The sequence below is a fragment of the Eschrichtius robustus genome, chromosome 5 (assembly GCF_028021215.1).
Source record: "Eschrichtius robustus isolate mEscRob2 chromosome 5, mEscRob2.pri, whole genome shotgun sequence".
Classification (NCBI taxonomy): domain Eukaryota; kingdom Metazoa; phylum Chordata; class Mammalia; order Artiodactyla; family Eschrichtiidae; genus Eschrichtius; species Eschrichtius robustus.
The window spans coordinates 74,027,725-74,043,921 of record NC_090828.1 but is presented as its reverse complement, the minus strand read 5'-3'; the positions used below and the strand labels follow the sequence as shown (position 1 = coordinate 74,043,921).

Here is a 16,197-nt window from a genome sequence, read left to right as displayed (position 1 = left end):
CTGCCCTCTGCCACATCCCACCGGCAGTTCAGGCCCACACCAAGACAGTTTTGTTCCGCGGCGGCTTCCCCCACCGAGAGTGAATCGGCTTGGGGGAGAAAGAAATGAAAGCGAGGGGGAGGCACCCCAGACGCCCACCCTCCCACCCCCAATTCCTTCCCCTTCTCCCGCTAGGCTCCCTCCTCCCTCGGTCCTCCCGGCTCCGGCAGGCGCGGCCGGCGACCTGCACTAACCTCTGGTCCCGCGGCGGCGGGGGGCCGAGCCGGGGGAGGCGGAGTGCGAGCCAGCCGGGCGCTGCAGGTCGGCGCGGCACGGCGCGGGGCGGGGCGGTGCAGCCGGCGAGGGAGCCCGGAACTCCGCGGGGCCGAAGGCCGGCGGCCGGCCCAGAGCGGCGGCGGCGGCGGCGGCGGCGGCGGCGGACGGGTGCGGCGAGCCGGTGCCGGGCGCCGGGGGCTTTCCGGCCCTGGGGCCGGCGCGGCTGGCCGAGGAGCAGCCTGGCAGCGGCGGCGGCAGCGGCAGCCACCCCGGGGAAAGAGCCGGAGGAGGGAGGGGAGGCGGGGTGAAGAGGAGGCGGAGAAGGAAGGGGAGGAGGGCGGGCGGAATAAACTTCCCGAGGCGCTGCGGCACGGGCTGGAAAGACGGCCGCGGGCGGGCCGGGTGGGGGCTGGCCCGGGGGGCGGCGGGGGTGGGGGGGTAGGACGGTCACTGAGAGTAGAAAAGTTCCCCCAGCGCCGAGGGGGAGGCTGCGGCTGCGGCGGCGGCTGCAAAGAGCAGGAGCCGGAGCGGGAGGAGCGGGAGGAGGAGGAGAAGGAAGTGGCTGCGGAGCGCTCGGCCAATGACTGTCTGGAGCCGTGATTAACCAGGCAGCAACACATCATTTCCTCCCGGCGCGGATCCAGGGAGCCGGGAGGGAGAGGGAAGGCGGCGGGGCGGGGCCGTCCCCGCGCCCCCTGCAGGCGCCTAGCCGGGGGCGAGCCCGCCGAGCCCCGCCGAGCCTGGCCGAGCCGCCCCCGGCGCGCCCGGCGCTGTCTGGCCGGCAAGGAGGAGACTGCGAGCGCGCCGCCCGCGGGGCTCCTCGGAGGCGGGGAGGCGGCGGGGCAGGCCCGAGCCGGGCTCCCACGGCCGGGGTGGGAGGTGGCGAGGCTGCGCAGCGGGGCGAGTGCCCAGGTAGGCGCGGGCGGGGCCGTCTGGACAGCTCCCGGGGGCGGGCGGGCCGGCGGGCCGGCGGGTGGGCGGGCTGCCTCCCGGGCTCGGGACTTCGGGCGGCGTGCGGCTGGAGTCCAGCTTGGCAGACTTAGGCTGGATTCTCGGAGAGAAGCCTCGGCATTCTCATCCAGGCCATTTCTGACCTGTCTTCGATCCCCTTCCACTTCGCTTATTTCCTCGCAAGGTCTGGGTTTATGCAAGAGCTTGCCATTTTTGCAGTCCGCCTCCTTAGTAATAAAAATATGCATTTGGGGCGTGGGGAGGGGGTTCTGCGGTAATCTAGCCCTGTCCTAGGCGCCATGAGAGCTTACAGTGGATAGGAAGGGACATTCCTCGCCACAGAGAGGCTGACAACCTCGGTCCTTAGATACACAAAACACACCAGTGTGCTAATATTATCCAGAGCATCAAAAAGGCATGTGAGGATCAAATTTTGCATGGTGCCTGCTGAGTGTAAGGAAAGCACCAAGCCATTTTCTCTGCCCTCTAGAAGTTTAGAATGCACAGTTCTATCACAAAGCCAAATAAAAGCGTGAAGCTAATAAATGGGAATACCATAAGGTATTTTTATCTCTACAGGTTCATTCATGCAGCAGGCATTTACTGGGTGACTGTCTGCAGTACTGCAAAAGGCTGCAAAGAAAATGGAAGACCTGGTCCCTGAAGGTCAGGAGTTCACAATCTAATTAGAAACACAAGGCAAATATACATGAAACCCCTAGAAAAGAATCCCCAGGTACTATACAAGCAAGAAGATGTAGAAGGCTGGGGGCATTTTTCCATAAGGGGAAGGGCTTTGTACCTGTATGACTGGTGGGAATCAGGAGAGGAAATTACAGGTCAGTCAAGCAAGAGTGCCTGTATGTATTCTGGCTCTGTAGAACAATGTGGCAGGGACCTCAGTGTCACTTGGCTGAAGCGTCAGCCCTGCCACTTACAAACTGTGTGACCTTGGGCACATTTTTACCCTCTTTAAGAGGGAATATAGCCTGTCTCATGAGGTTTGTTGTGCGGTTCAAATGAGATTACACACATGTGGGAGCTTCTCAAGCTGCTGTGTAAATATTCCTCGGTCGGGTCCATTTACAGCGTCCTCATGTTACTGACCTCTTCTTGGTAAGCTGTCTTGTAGTATCCTCTAGGCTGTAAGCTCCAAGAGGGCAGAAACCAAGTTTGGTTGTGTCCACCACGTATCATCATGCCTAGCAGAGTAGCACATGTGAGCACTCAATGAAGGTTTGCTGAGTAAGTCAATAAATGAACTAATGAATCCTGTTAAGCTTTTGACTGTTCCTTTTATCTCTAACTTCACAGTGGTCTTATTGTGTGGCTGGCTCAATGCAGAATCCTCTAACTCAACCCTCATGTAAACTAAGTTGTATTCCAGGAGACTCTCTGGGAGGATTCTGGGTACTTCTTGCAGCCTTGTAACATAGATAAATTGATAGAGTGTGTGTGTGTGTGTGTGTGTGTTTGTGTGTGTGTATAAAACAGGAGGATACACAAGGATACAGCCCTTAACACAAGGCCCACCAATGCAAGAATATAGCCCAAATACAGTCCTTTGGCTTGGATACCTTAACCCAGGGTTTCTCAACCTTGGTGCTATAGACATCTTTGGTTGGATAATTATTGTGGGGTGCTGTCCTGTGCAATGTAAGAGGTTTTGCAGCATCCTTGACCTCTATCCATTACATGTAAATAGGACTCCCTCCACAGTCATGACAACCAAAAATGTCTCCAGACATTGCCCAATGTCTAGGGAGGTGGAAGGAAGCAAAATCACTGCCCATTGAGAACCACAGCTCACCCCAACATCTAACCCACTGATTTAACTCTGGTGGAAAATCACACTAGTAAAGTAACTTGGAGGAAATACATCTTCTGTTTTTCTCAGATTCCCAGATCTCTTCCATCGTATGTTTCAGGGAGCAGGACTCTTGTTAATTAATTGCCTGCTGCATTGTGAATTGGCAACTCTTCTGTTTTCTGCATATCCTCCTCCTTTACGCCCAGATCAACATGTTCATTTCTAAAAGTCAACAGCTTTCAAAAACTATTAGGAAACAGAATCTTGAGCAACCTAAGAGTCCTGTACAATATTTTCCTATAAAATTGGGGAAATTTATTCCATAAAATTTTGCAGGTTGTAAGTGATACAGAATATAAATTATAATTTTTAGAAATGATTTCATTTAAAATATCTAAGTAACTATAGTGAGTGATTTTCTCTCATCTTAAAGCCATTTCTTTTTGGCTCCCAGAGTGTTTTCCTTTCATAATGGTATAAAGGAACATGGCTTATTAAAACCTATAAAGCAAAATTCAGCTTAGTTATGTATATCAACTTTTACAAGCAAATTCTTTAGAAGAATATTGGTGAGATGTTTGAGAGCTGGTGTTGATGAGAATCATGATGGATTGATGTGCTGCAATTAAATTTCTAGAGGTTTCTGGAAGAAAACTAAAGATTAATGGTTGAAGGAATGAACAAACAAATTCTGATAAGTCTGTTCATTTGATTTGGGCATGTAGAACCAAAAAAATATCCCTGCTCCCAGCAGGCAATAGTACCATGTTTACAATGCAAGCAGACATTTTTGTTCAGCAAGACAATATCATCTGTCTTATTAAATAAAGTTATTTGAAGCATTGGTTTTATAGTTTTGTTCATATTTAGTTTTGGTTGTACAGTTGTGTAATGGTTACAAGCATATGGAGATTAGTTTACATCTAGTTGAGTGGTCGTTCACATTGAAGTTGAGCGTTGAAGGCTGGGTAGGCATCCAAACTGCTTAGAAAAAGCGCACAGTTTGAGGGCTGGATGTGGTTTATGGTAAAGCAATTCTCCCATTTCTGTTTTGTTAGACTGGAACTAGGACACATACTCTTAGGGGATCTCCAAGTTCTCTATGAAATTTGTTCTTTTGCTTCAGTTACAATATTTTTTAAAGAAGTTAATATCATATTAAACTAATTAATATGATGCATATTCTGGACCATATAAATGTCTACCATACAACCATGAGTCCACTACCCTTTTTTGCTACGTACCTATAAAGAACATGCAGTTTATTTAAATGAAATTGTATAAAAATTATTTAAGGCATCACTGAAGGTCCATGGAATTTTTTTTCCTTTTGAAGGTGTCCATACATTACTCAAGTGTGGGAAATACTGACCAAGCTGCATCGTAACTATTCCTGGCGAATGATGAATTAAAAGACCCTGAGATCTAGAATTTAGTCCTAATACTGAGGCCCATAAGAAACCAGTATTATGTTCCAAAGATTGAAATGACTGGCTCAGAACAGTAAGAGGTAGAAGGGAAATCATAACCTGAAAGGGTCACTAAAAATCCTATCAGGACTGGCACGCTTTTCCTCAAAAGGTAAACATTTAACCAGTTAGGACAGACACTTGTTTATCTTCCAGTTAAACTTTCCCAGGTGTATGAATGACTCGTTAATTGTTCATTTCATACAAGACTTTATTGGCCATCCACCATATTCAAAGAACTGTGGGAGCTACAGCCACTTCCCACTTGGGAAAGTTCATCCAGTGATTCCTGGCACAGCGGGTTACATGCAAACCAGTGCGCGGCTATGAGCCAACCATGTGATAAAAGAGGCATTACAAAACGATTGCAGAAAGGAAAGATTATTCATTAAACAATGTTGAGGCACTTGGACAAAATCCTATTATTGCATCTTCTCACACCATTCCTGAAAAGATTTCCAGAAGAAATAAAGAGTTAAACATATTTTTTAGATTATAAATTAACTCAAAGCAAATATAGGTAGATACCTTTGGATGAGGAAAGGACTTTTTTTGTCTGTACCACAGGGCTTGCAGGATCCCAGACCAGGAATCGAACCCAGGCCCACAGCAGTGAAAATGCCAATTCTTAACCACTGGACCGCCAGGGAATTCCCAGAAAGGACTTTCTAAATAAAAGCTATGGAAGAAATAAAAAAGATTGGTTGGCTTGACTATGTAAATTTTTTTCCTTAAAATGTCTTAGGGAACAAGCAAACAAATAAAAGGGGGTGGGGGGAGCCAAGTAGTGAAGCTACTTACAACATATACTCAAAAGGGTTAAAATCTTTAATATATTAAAAAAAACTTACAAATCAACAAAATGTACCTTTTAATAGAAAGTTGGGTAGATGTCATAACAGACAAGGAAAAATAAATTTTACATATGAACATTAGGAAAAAGTTTACTCTAAAAATTGAAAGGGTAGTGCAAACAAAACTGAGATAAAATGTTTTACACAATTTGTCAGCAATTGAGCATCTTATCTGTGGGTAAGATTGACTTTTAAAGGACATTCAGTTGCTGTGGAGACTGTAAACTGGAAAGCAGTTTCTTGAAGATAATTAAATGATATGTATCAAATACCTTAAAAATATTTATACCCTGATACTTTAATCCCATTTCAGGAATTTATTCTATGAAAATAATCATCAATCACACAAAGATTTATATAAAAGAATGACCATCATCTAATAATTTTGGAAATGCCAACAATAAAGCGTAAGTTGAAAAAATAGGATACAAAGATAATATTCCAATTCCATGACTCTTATAAACACACGAATCCCTCACACTCACATATACACAAAGATGAAAGACTAGAAGGAAATTATTTCAGATGTGTGGTAATTATCGTTGAATCATGGATAGGGTTGACTTATTTTCTTCTTTACACATGTCTGTATGTTGTAAGTTTTCTATATTACTTTCATAAGCAGAAATAATCATTATAAAAATAGAAATGCATATATTTTTAAAGGGTCTGACGATCATGGAACAAACCTAACTGGTGAGGAATGTATATGGACTTATATGTGTGAAGCGGGAGTTAGGAATTAGAGAATAGAATTCAAATTAGGCATTTTTGTGCTCTGCTGGTAGGTCCATATCTTTCAGAAGAAAATTTCCCAGAGGCCTCAGAGCCTTGTCTCATTCTTTGCCTGCATCTCAGTCTCTTTGTGACTCATTTCCTTGCAACCTTGAGGGCTAGATGCCCATCAGCCCTGTGCTCCCTCTTGCACACATTCTGAAGCTGCTTGAGTTTCTAATTCGCTTAACTATGGTTAATTTTGCTACATTGTAGAGATGTGGATTTTTAAAAGCTACTCCCGTGGATGAATGCCCTCAGGACAACCAAATCAATTCCTTCCTCAAATTAAACAAATGTATTTTGAATATAACTGTGTAGTTCTTGGTAGAATCCAGCATTACAGTGGCTTTTTGTTTTTAAGGAACATTCCTTTGCCTGACTGGTCCCTCCGAACACTGGCATCATGAAGACATTTTCATGGATAAGAAATCAAATTAATTTTCCAAGTCCTAGTGTAGCCCTACTCTACCAGTATCTAAAATCCAAAGGCTTCCTTTTTATTAACCTACTTTTGTTTAATGAAACTCCAGAGATCAGCTGCTAAGTAAGGTTAATTACATACAGCCAAGGACTAGCTATGTGACCTTAGGCAGGTAACTTCAGATTGCAGAGCCTAGCTTCTCCTTAGGTGGAAACTGAGGGGTGAATTGCGTTTCAGAGGTCTCTCAGTTTCAAAATTCCACGACTCAAGTTAGAATTACTAAGAAGCTTATTATCTGAAATTGTTGATGCTGTGTTTGACATTTTGGGGGACGAAGAGCTTAAGATTCTCTAGGAACTAACAGAAGGCCAGTGGCACTGGAGTGGAAGGAGCATACGATGAAGTGACCAGAGAAGACTGAGGTGGCCCAGCCCATTCATGCAGGTCTCACAAGAACAGAGCCAGGGAAGTGATTAAAGGGGTTTAAGCAAAGGAGTGAGTGACAAGTTTGCTTGAAGTCATTTATCATTACACCCAAGACATCTGTACTCCTTTGTTAACAAGATTTTTTCCCCTAATAATTATTTTGTTTAAAAAAAAGATACAAAGTATGCAAATACAAAAGGATATATTGTATAACAAAAAGTAAGTTCCAGAATCACCATTTTCCCAGCCACCCATCCTCTTAATGCCGCTTCTACGTGTCCTTACAGAAACATTGTAGACATTTTAAACTATACATTGTGCACTCTTCTGTCCTTTGCTTCCTTTATTTATCACCATACCAATAATACTAGGCCCTATTGTTAAATAGTCTTTACTATTACAATGAAGTAATTACAAGTTTTACTACTATTATTGTTCCCCCCTTCAAGTAAATATAGATTCACAGAAGTAAGACTGGAAGGGACCAAAATCTCATCTAGTCCCAGCTCTACCTTTTACAAGGAAAAAGTTTATTGCTGAAAAGTCATGCGATTCCTCAAGGTCTCACAACTCCTTAAGGTAAGGCTGGATTCGGAACTCGGCTGTCCTAATCACCTTTAGGTCCATTTATACTTTCTGATTATAAAGTTACACATGTTGTAATTAAAAATGCTTTTTAAATGATATGCATGGTATGATCTGATTTTTAATTTTTAAACAGATATGTATGATGCACAGAAATGAGTTTGGAAGATATGCAATAAGATGCTGTCAGTGGTAATCTTGGCAATGCGGGTGATCTTTATACTTTTTTGGTTTTTATAGCAAGTTTATTGAGGTTAAAGTCACATACCATACAATTAACCCATTTGAGTGTACAATTCAATGGTTTTTAGTATATTCACGGAGCCATCACTACAATCAATTTTAAAACATTTTCATTACCTCCAAAAGATACCCTTGTACACATTAGCTCACCATATTTACACTTTTTATTCTTATGTTGTATTTCCTAAAAATTTTAAATTAATTGGTACTGTTATAATAAAAATAAACAAATCTATTAGAAAGAAAATTAAAATAATGCAATATTCACTATGAAAATATACAGAGGAAATAGAGAAAAGTATTTCAAAGGAGATAAAAATCACTTAATTTTACTATTTCTGATATAAATAGATATAAATTTTGGATAATTTTCTCTTGGTCTTTTCTGTGCATATTTATATATTACAAGGAAATAAGCATAGTTTTCTCCTACTTGTCTTAGTTATATTATTAGCGTTTTCCCAAGTCATTAGATATTCTCTGAGAGTATGATTTTTTTGACTGATTTAAGCCTATGGATAGACCACAACCTTTTACAGCATCTCATTATTTCCTTAGGATAGGTTCCTCAAAGTAGGAATCTAGATCATATTTCCAATTGCTAAGTAATTTGAACTGCTTCCAGTAGCTTGTCCATCTCACCATACCCTTTGCTGTCTTTGTCACCACACCCTCTATTATCCTTGCCAATTTGGAAATTTAAAAACTTCTGTGTTTTAATTTACATCCTCTTGATTGCTAATGAGGTTGTACCTTGCTCAAAAATATATCAACTGTTTGTATTTTTCTAATTTTCTTTTCAGTTAATGCCCTTTACCTATTATTCCATTGGAATGTTAGTGTTATTTTTATTGATAAGCGTATAAAGAGCTTTCTATTCTTCTTTCCTGCTGAGCATTGACCAGGTAGAAATTCCAATCTATAAACAACTTTTAAAGATTGACTTGGTTTCCACTTATTATTTCTCACATTTCTGCAGTGGGACTGGCTGCCTTTACAGGGACTCTTTCCTATTTTACTTAAGAAATTGCTAACTTCTGCTAAGTTCCTTGCAGTTTGATAAAACAGTTCAACAATTTCATTCTAAAGCTCCCAAAATAATACTGTATTTACTACCAATAATATAAAAACTGTTTTAATAAGCTTTGATTTTCCTAAGTTGCCAGGTAACTTGTGTTCAGCCAAGTTCACCCACCCCTGTAAAAGGTAACATCAACACTGGGCCAAATATACTAGGATATATAAAATGCACTCAAGTCTCACTCCATCTTTCTTTTTGACAAACATGAGTTTTTAAGCCAATGAACAGTCTGAATTTTTGTGTGTGTGATATTAACTTTCTTTTACTGTAGTATAGTTGATTCACAATGTTGTGTTAATTAACAGTCTGAAGATTAACTATGACTCAGTTCCTCCCAGTGCTTCACCACAGAATACAAAAGGTTACCAAATAATCCTCCAGTTTCTAACACAGAGATCCAATGTGGAATGAAGAAAGCAAACGTATCATTCTTTAGCAGCTAAAGATGTTATACTGATCACAGCTAAGAAACTGGAGTTTCAACATGTGGGATGTGAAAACATTTGAATCTCTTCAGGACCTTGGAAGGGAAAAGAAATACACAAACAGCAAGGAAAAAGTATTGATGACAGTGATTATTCCTGGATAGAAAATGGCCACGTAACCCGTTTGGTGAAGAGGGAGGAAAAAGGCAATTTATTGATCTGAGTGAACACACAGCAAAGGCCATTCCATACAACCTCTCAAAGAGCTGAGATGAGCTTTCAATTTAGAAAAGCTTACTCTATTGCTGCTAAAGGTCGGGGTTCCCTGTTGACAAATCAAGCAAAGATTTGTTGACAAATCAAACGTTCATCAGAAGTTCTTCTACTGTGAATTGTCTGCTTCTAGTTGATTTGCAGTTAGTTATGTATTAGGTACCAGTAAAATGTAATAATCAGAACACAGCCTTAATTGGATACTATTTGATTTTAAAAATCAAAACAAAAATTGCTTTATATTTTTACAGTGATCATTGTTCAGACTTTGAAATAGAATGATGGGGTTTTCTATTTTGAAAAGAATTTAGAAAAATTTAGTACAACTCCACTTTTCTTGTTCTTTTTCCTGTTTTTTTGAGGATTTCATGATGTTATGGTTACTTTTTAATGAAAACTTTCAAACATAAACATAAAAGAAAAAAAATAGAATAATGAACCCCATATACCTATCACCAGGTCGAACAATGATCAAGATTAGGCCAGACTTGATTCATCTATTTCCCATGCCCCCTTTCACACCCCCTTTTTTTTTGGTGGGGGGAGGGGGTCTTATTTAGAAGTAAACTTCAGCCGTCATATCATTCCATTCCTACAGATTTCAGCAAGCATCTCTAAAACATATGGACATTTTCTTACCCAACCGTAATGCCACTAACATACCTAACAAAATTAATGATTACTTGGTACATCCCCAGTTCAGATTCTAAAATTAATGATTACTTGGTACATCCCCAGTTCAGATTCTAATTGCCTAGATTTTCTCAGAAAGGGTCTTTCATCAAATCAGGACCCAGACAATACCTGCTTGTATCACTTAGTTGTTTGGCCTTTTATTAAGTCTCTTTTAATTTTGAGAACATTTAGTCCTCCCTCCCTACCCCAACCCCACCCATTTTTGTTCTTGGTGGTGGTGGTGGTGGTGATGTCGATGCCATTGATCTGTTGGGGAGACCAGGTCAATGGGCTCCACATCCATTTTACTTTTTAACTGTAGAAGAAATAGAGGCTTAAAGAACTTGAGTGAATTCCCCCAAAAGAGGTAGTTAATCAATATACAGTAGAATTCAGAGCTCCTAACCCCATTCTATCATGCCCTTTCCCATATATCATGTTGTCATGCTGTTTTACAATATCTATGATTTCAATGTTCTAGTGGTTCAGAAAATATTAGAAACATTTTAAACTTTATTTCTTCTATGTTTATTCACATTTAAAATTCCTACTATTTTCTAAAAGTTAGTCAGGATTTAGAATTTGCAGCTCGCATTTCCCCAATGCCTGGCCCACTGAAGTTGCTCTATAAATGTTACTTTCTGAAAATATACCAAAACTAATTGAAAGACTTAAGTTATCAAAAATCAAAATAAAATAAAAACTCATAGCAGATTAATAAAACGTACTAGTGCTTGGAATTTGAAGCAAAACTATTCAAACAAAAATGCACCAAAAATTAAGATCAGGCATTAAAAACTTAGAAAACCTCGAAAACAAATTGATTTACAAAAACCTATTTTAGTTGAGCAGGGCGTGTAATTTTCTACTGGTGATACAATTAGTACATGAGATAAAATGTGATCATTGGTGGTTCATATGTTCCCAGGAAGCATGAAGGTAGAGAAAACACAAGGGAAATGAGGGCCAAAAACATATCTTCCCTCATCCCTTTCTTACAGTCTCCAGAGAAGACGGAGAGAAGAAACAAAAACTTAAATCCAATTTTAATGGCTCCAGCTTTGTCCTTTTTAATAAGTCAACCAACAAATCATTTTTTTAAAACTAGTTTTAGCTAATAAAGACTTTTATTTGCATACACTGTATGCAATCTTCCTGAGTTCAAGAACTCTGATTAGGAATTGTTACTTTCAAACACCACAACTTCCTCACATAAAAATGAAAAATTCTTGGCCACATTTTCCCCTCAGTCCTTATAAGGCTGTTAAACCAGGGGTCACCTACCACTCTCTGGAGTTTGTTTATTTCAGTCCTTAAACATATCTGAAGCAATTTAAAAATATGCGTTACAGTGGAATAGATTCTGCATGGCTGCTGCTGAATCTGTTTTTCTTTCTTTCATTTTTTTTTTTTTTTTGAGAAGGAAGGAGAAAAAACACATTGTTTTGAAAAACATGTTTTTAAAATAATTTTATACATTGCAGATTTTGTAAATGATCATGTTAATTGTTGGGAAGGGGTTCCCAACCTTGTTAATGTCCCCTTCGCATTAGGCTTTTGTTCCCCAGCATTGAATATGTCATTTTCTCCCACAGACTGCATTTCGAGGGGTATAATTGCTGTCTCCATGTAAAAGACAACTCATGTGCATAAATTTCCACTCACTGAAACAAGACTGCCTCCCCTAATTTTAATGCAGATGTGATCCAGGGGGTAGAGTTACACTTACTTCCCCAAGCAAAATGAAACAGATTACACATTAAATATTGTCTTTGGAACCAGGTGCACAGAAACAACCAATTACCTAGACAGCTCAAGTCCTGATATGTTTACCACGTTGTTTTTTGTTTTCTCTTTAAACAGTTGGCAGATTATTCTGAGGCTTTCATTTCTTTATAATGAAGAGAATATGCTTATTAATAAAGGCCCCTTTTGTGTGATTCACTAACAGTTGACTCACAAGAGCCTTTAAAACCACGTTTGAAAGTTTCTGAACTGAACTTGAGTTCCTGTGAAGACAAAGCCTTATTACTAAGAAGAGGAGCAGTTCTGGCTCTTCTGCTTCTGGTTCTTCTTCTTTGCTACATAATTGATATCTAAAAATAATTTAAAGGAAGAAAAGGGTGTGAATTTGTGAAGAAGAGAGATGGAGGAAGGTGCTTCTGTTTGTCCTTTAGATTTTTTTTTTTTTATTGTTCATACTTAAAGTTTACAGTATCCATATTAATTTACCAGGTTTTGGTCACTGCTCATTCTACCATCTTGAATTTTTATGCATATCATTACTTCTCTAAGGTTTTTAATTAATTGAAAATGCTGATGAATTCAAGAGCTCTTTCAAGGCTGGTTTCTATTATTCCAAGAGACTTTACCACTTCCTGAAGAGGGGCTGTTTTAGATTTCCACAAAGCCATTAACCTCCCAAAGAAATGTGAAGAAGAAATAGAGTGGCATGGCAGCAAAGATGGAATTGGTCCACTAGGAAGGCTGGAGTCAGGGGGCTTTGTGGTGGGCATGCCTGACAGTGGACTGAGGGGAGGGATGGTTGGGGATAGGGAGGAAGAAGATGTTACTGGAAACTCCCGGAAAGGCTTAGTGGTAAGTGGCCTGGAGATCAACCATCTGCTGGCTGGGTGGTCCACCAGGACTAACTTGCTGAGAGTCACTCCTTAAACCGTGTATCCTCTGAGCTTCCTTTGGAAGTTAGGGGGAGCTCTAAGCACAGTAGGTGAAAACGTGCAACAGGAAAAATTCTGTATATGTGTGTATGTGACTAGGGAGCAGAAACTAAGTGTAAGCCTTATGTTTTTCTTTTTACTGAAATAATTTGAGACATTTTACAGAAGATGAAACTTACATAATGTGGGAGTAGAAAAAGAACGTGAAATTATCAAGAATACTATTAGTTACCCTCATGCATTATGGTCAAACTGGAAGTTGGTACAAGGTCTGTGAAGGGCAATTTGACATGACATTGCAAAATTACAAATGCCCACACCCTCTGACTCTGCAATTCCATTCTAGGACTATTTCCCGCACATATCCTCACCCAACTGTGAAGTGATGTATGTGCAAGGTTTTCATTGCAGTGCTATATGTAAAAATGCAAGGTTGAAAACAACCTAAATATCTATCAATAGGATAGTGAGTCCCTAAATTATGATACATACTTATAGTAAGCCACTACAAAGCTTTAAAAATAATAAGGAAGTTCTTAATGTATTGCTATGAACTGAGCTCCTCAATATAGTGGTAACTGGCGGTGGGGGGGAGCAAAGTTCAGGAAATTGGATCATATGCTACCATTTGAGTTTAAAAAGGAGAGATATACATCTATATTGGCTAGTATAATTGGACAAAAATTCTTGGAGATGGCAGGATGCGGGAGGATGGAAACACTAGAAAGACAGGGACAGGATAAGATGTTTCACTACTTTGAAAAGGATAAAGTTCAGAGTTCAGAAGAAAAAACTGTTAGGTCTGGAGTGAGGCAGTCCTGGTTCTGATTACTGGTTCTAGCACTTTCTGACTCTATAACCTCAGTTTCCTCATCTGTGAAATGGAGAAGATAATACCACCTGCCTCATGAGGGAGCTGAGGATATTAAATGAGGGATACATATAACCCGCAGTGCAGGAGGTACAGCGCCTGGGATATGTTCATTAAGTGCAGGTGGTCACCATTACTCTTCTCAGTAATACTACCACCGGCTTTCTCACACATAGCTGGGTATTTGGAGAAGAGGGTGGAAAATGGGTTACGGAAGTAATTTACTAAAACAGAGCATTTTCAGCTCCGAAGGAGTTTGCTGAAGGGATCAATATCATCAAAAGCATTTACAGATCACCTCTCTGATACCTGGCACGCTTCTCTGCAGAATTAACAAATAAGGACCCTTTCCTGAGTTTCATATCATGCACCTCTCTTTCCAAGTTCTGATGGAAAATGGAAAGACACTGATTGGTCTGGCTTGGGGCAAACAACAACATGTCTCAACTATGGAACTTTCTGTATTATTTCTGATTTTTTTAAAAGTGGGGTGAGAGGGAAGAGAGAGGCTATTTTCTGTACTATCTACACGACTGTAGGCAGCAGGCTGGCTGGCTTTGCCCTGGGCAGGCAGTGAAGGAAGATGGTGTTCCTTGCAGAAACATAGAAGGTGTGGCTTAAAGGCTCAACTGACCTGTGAACTTAAGAAAGCAGAGAATGAGGTTGTCAAGCAAGTGGACACAACCTTGAATTTATGTGCCTCCAATCTCCAAGAGTCCAAAGATGGACTCCAAGCGGTCTTGAAAACCGAGAAATTATATGCAGAAGTGTGTTTGTATATGGTAATACGCATTTTCAGGGGAAATCCATAACTTTACTCACATTCTCAAAGAGGGCTGATCTCAAAAGGATTAGAAGCCCCTGCTAGACTGATGATGATAGTGTGATTCATCCAACATTGGGAACCTGAGGCCCACACAATAAAGATTTTCCTAAAATAAACATAAAGGATAAAAGAACGACTGCTCTTCTATAGTTGCTTCCTAAGCCGCTAAGCTTGTACTTTTGTTTTTGTTTTGCCATATTCACTTTTATTATTATTCGCTGAATATTCTTCTTTAAATTTGTTCACTTTTAAAACTTAAATGCCTAGTTTAGCCTCATCCTATGCAAAAATATCTGTGAAATCATGGGTATATTGTGCCATGTGCAGTTCTTTTCCTAGTGTATGTTAGAAGAAATTTATTACTTTTAAAATTTAATGATGTTTGTATCATTTCCAAAATCATTTATTGCATGCACAGAGGTGGGCTTACAGCACTTTAGAAAACCCTGTCTCTAAGTATTCTAAAATTCACATCACGCATTCAATTTTATAGGGGAGGAACCTGAGGCATGAGGCAATTAACCCAACTTATTAGAGATTCTAAGCAAATGGGGGAAAACTTTAAGTCAGGTGCTGGGCAATGCTGTATCTGCTAATGACTCGGCCATGCTGTCTATCTCATTGCTATGCAGACAATTTAAAGAGGTTTTTAAATGCTCTCTCATTTCCCCACTACCACATAAAGAGAATCAACTAGAGGAAAACCTTGATCAATTTAATACTCTGGTAATGATCCCAGTAACTGAGGAGGGGGAGGGAGGAGCCAGTGAGTTTCTTTCTACTCAAATTCCATCTCATTTTTATTTTCTCTTAATGTTTTTTGAATCCCAAGTTCCAAAACCTGTCCCCTATTATGCAGTGCAAACGAGAACAGATGGGGAAAAGTTATGTTGGAAAGGGCTTTGGAGGGCCACAGAGAAGAGAAATATGACTACTCAATGTGTCACACACCAACTTGCAGCTGCCACCAGCCCTTCGACAAGACATGCTGCGTATGGAACCAGCCCGTGGTACTCGGAGGAGCAGGCTGACTATGGGAAGGGAGCGCAGTGAAAGAACAGTCGCTTTACTTGTGTTTCCTTGAAAATATGAATAAAGAGCATAGCAGCAGCACAGCCAACAAAGGAGAAATAAATCCAGAGGCCAGCCTGGAAAGCAGTGAGCTGTACACCCAAGTTTCCCAAATGTTGACTGAGAATCGGCTTTATCCTGCCTTTTTATATCAAAGCGATGCCTCAGCATTTTTCAAAGTCACCACTCAAGTTTTTACTCTGTCTAGGAATTCTTCTTGCAGCAGATCATGCTAGCTCACATGCATGATGTGGCCTTTCAACAAGTATTTTTCAGTGCTCACACGGTGCTTTTGAGTTCATTAAATATCTCAAGGGCGAGGCAGCTGATCTGGTATCAATTGGCAGGTCTGCCAGGTACTAGCTGCAACACCCCAGGCAAGTCACCTTCTCTGAGCCTGGGGTCCATCATCTATAGAACAGCTAACACAACTTACTTCTGAGGGTGTTGCTATTCGAGGTAATGTAGATAAATGCCTGGCACGAGAGCATTGCTCAATAAATGGC

General features: G+C 40.8%; 1 protein-coding gene across 2 annotated transcripts in view; it reads right to left on the bottom strand.

The window, feature by feature from the left end:
- The window catches only part of ACVR1 (activin A receptor type 1), a 125,737-nt gene extending 125,364 nt beyond the window's left edge, over positions 1-373 (bottom strand). For both annotated transcript variants that reach the window (XM_068545084.1, XM_068545085.1), the window contains exon 1: positions 234-373. The gene's annotated coding sequence lies outside the window, so the exon portion shown is untranslated. The remainder of the gene's footprint in view (positions 1-233) is intronic.
- Between the last annotated feature and the right edge of the window lie 15,824 nt (positions 374-16,197).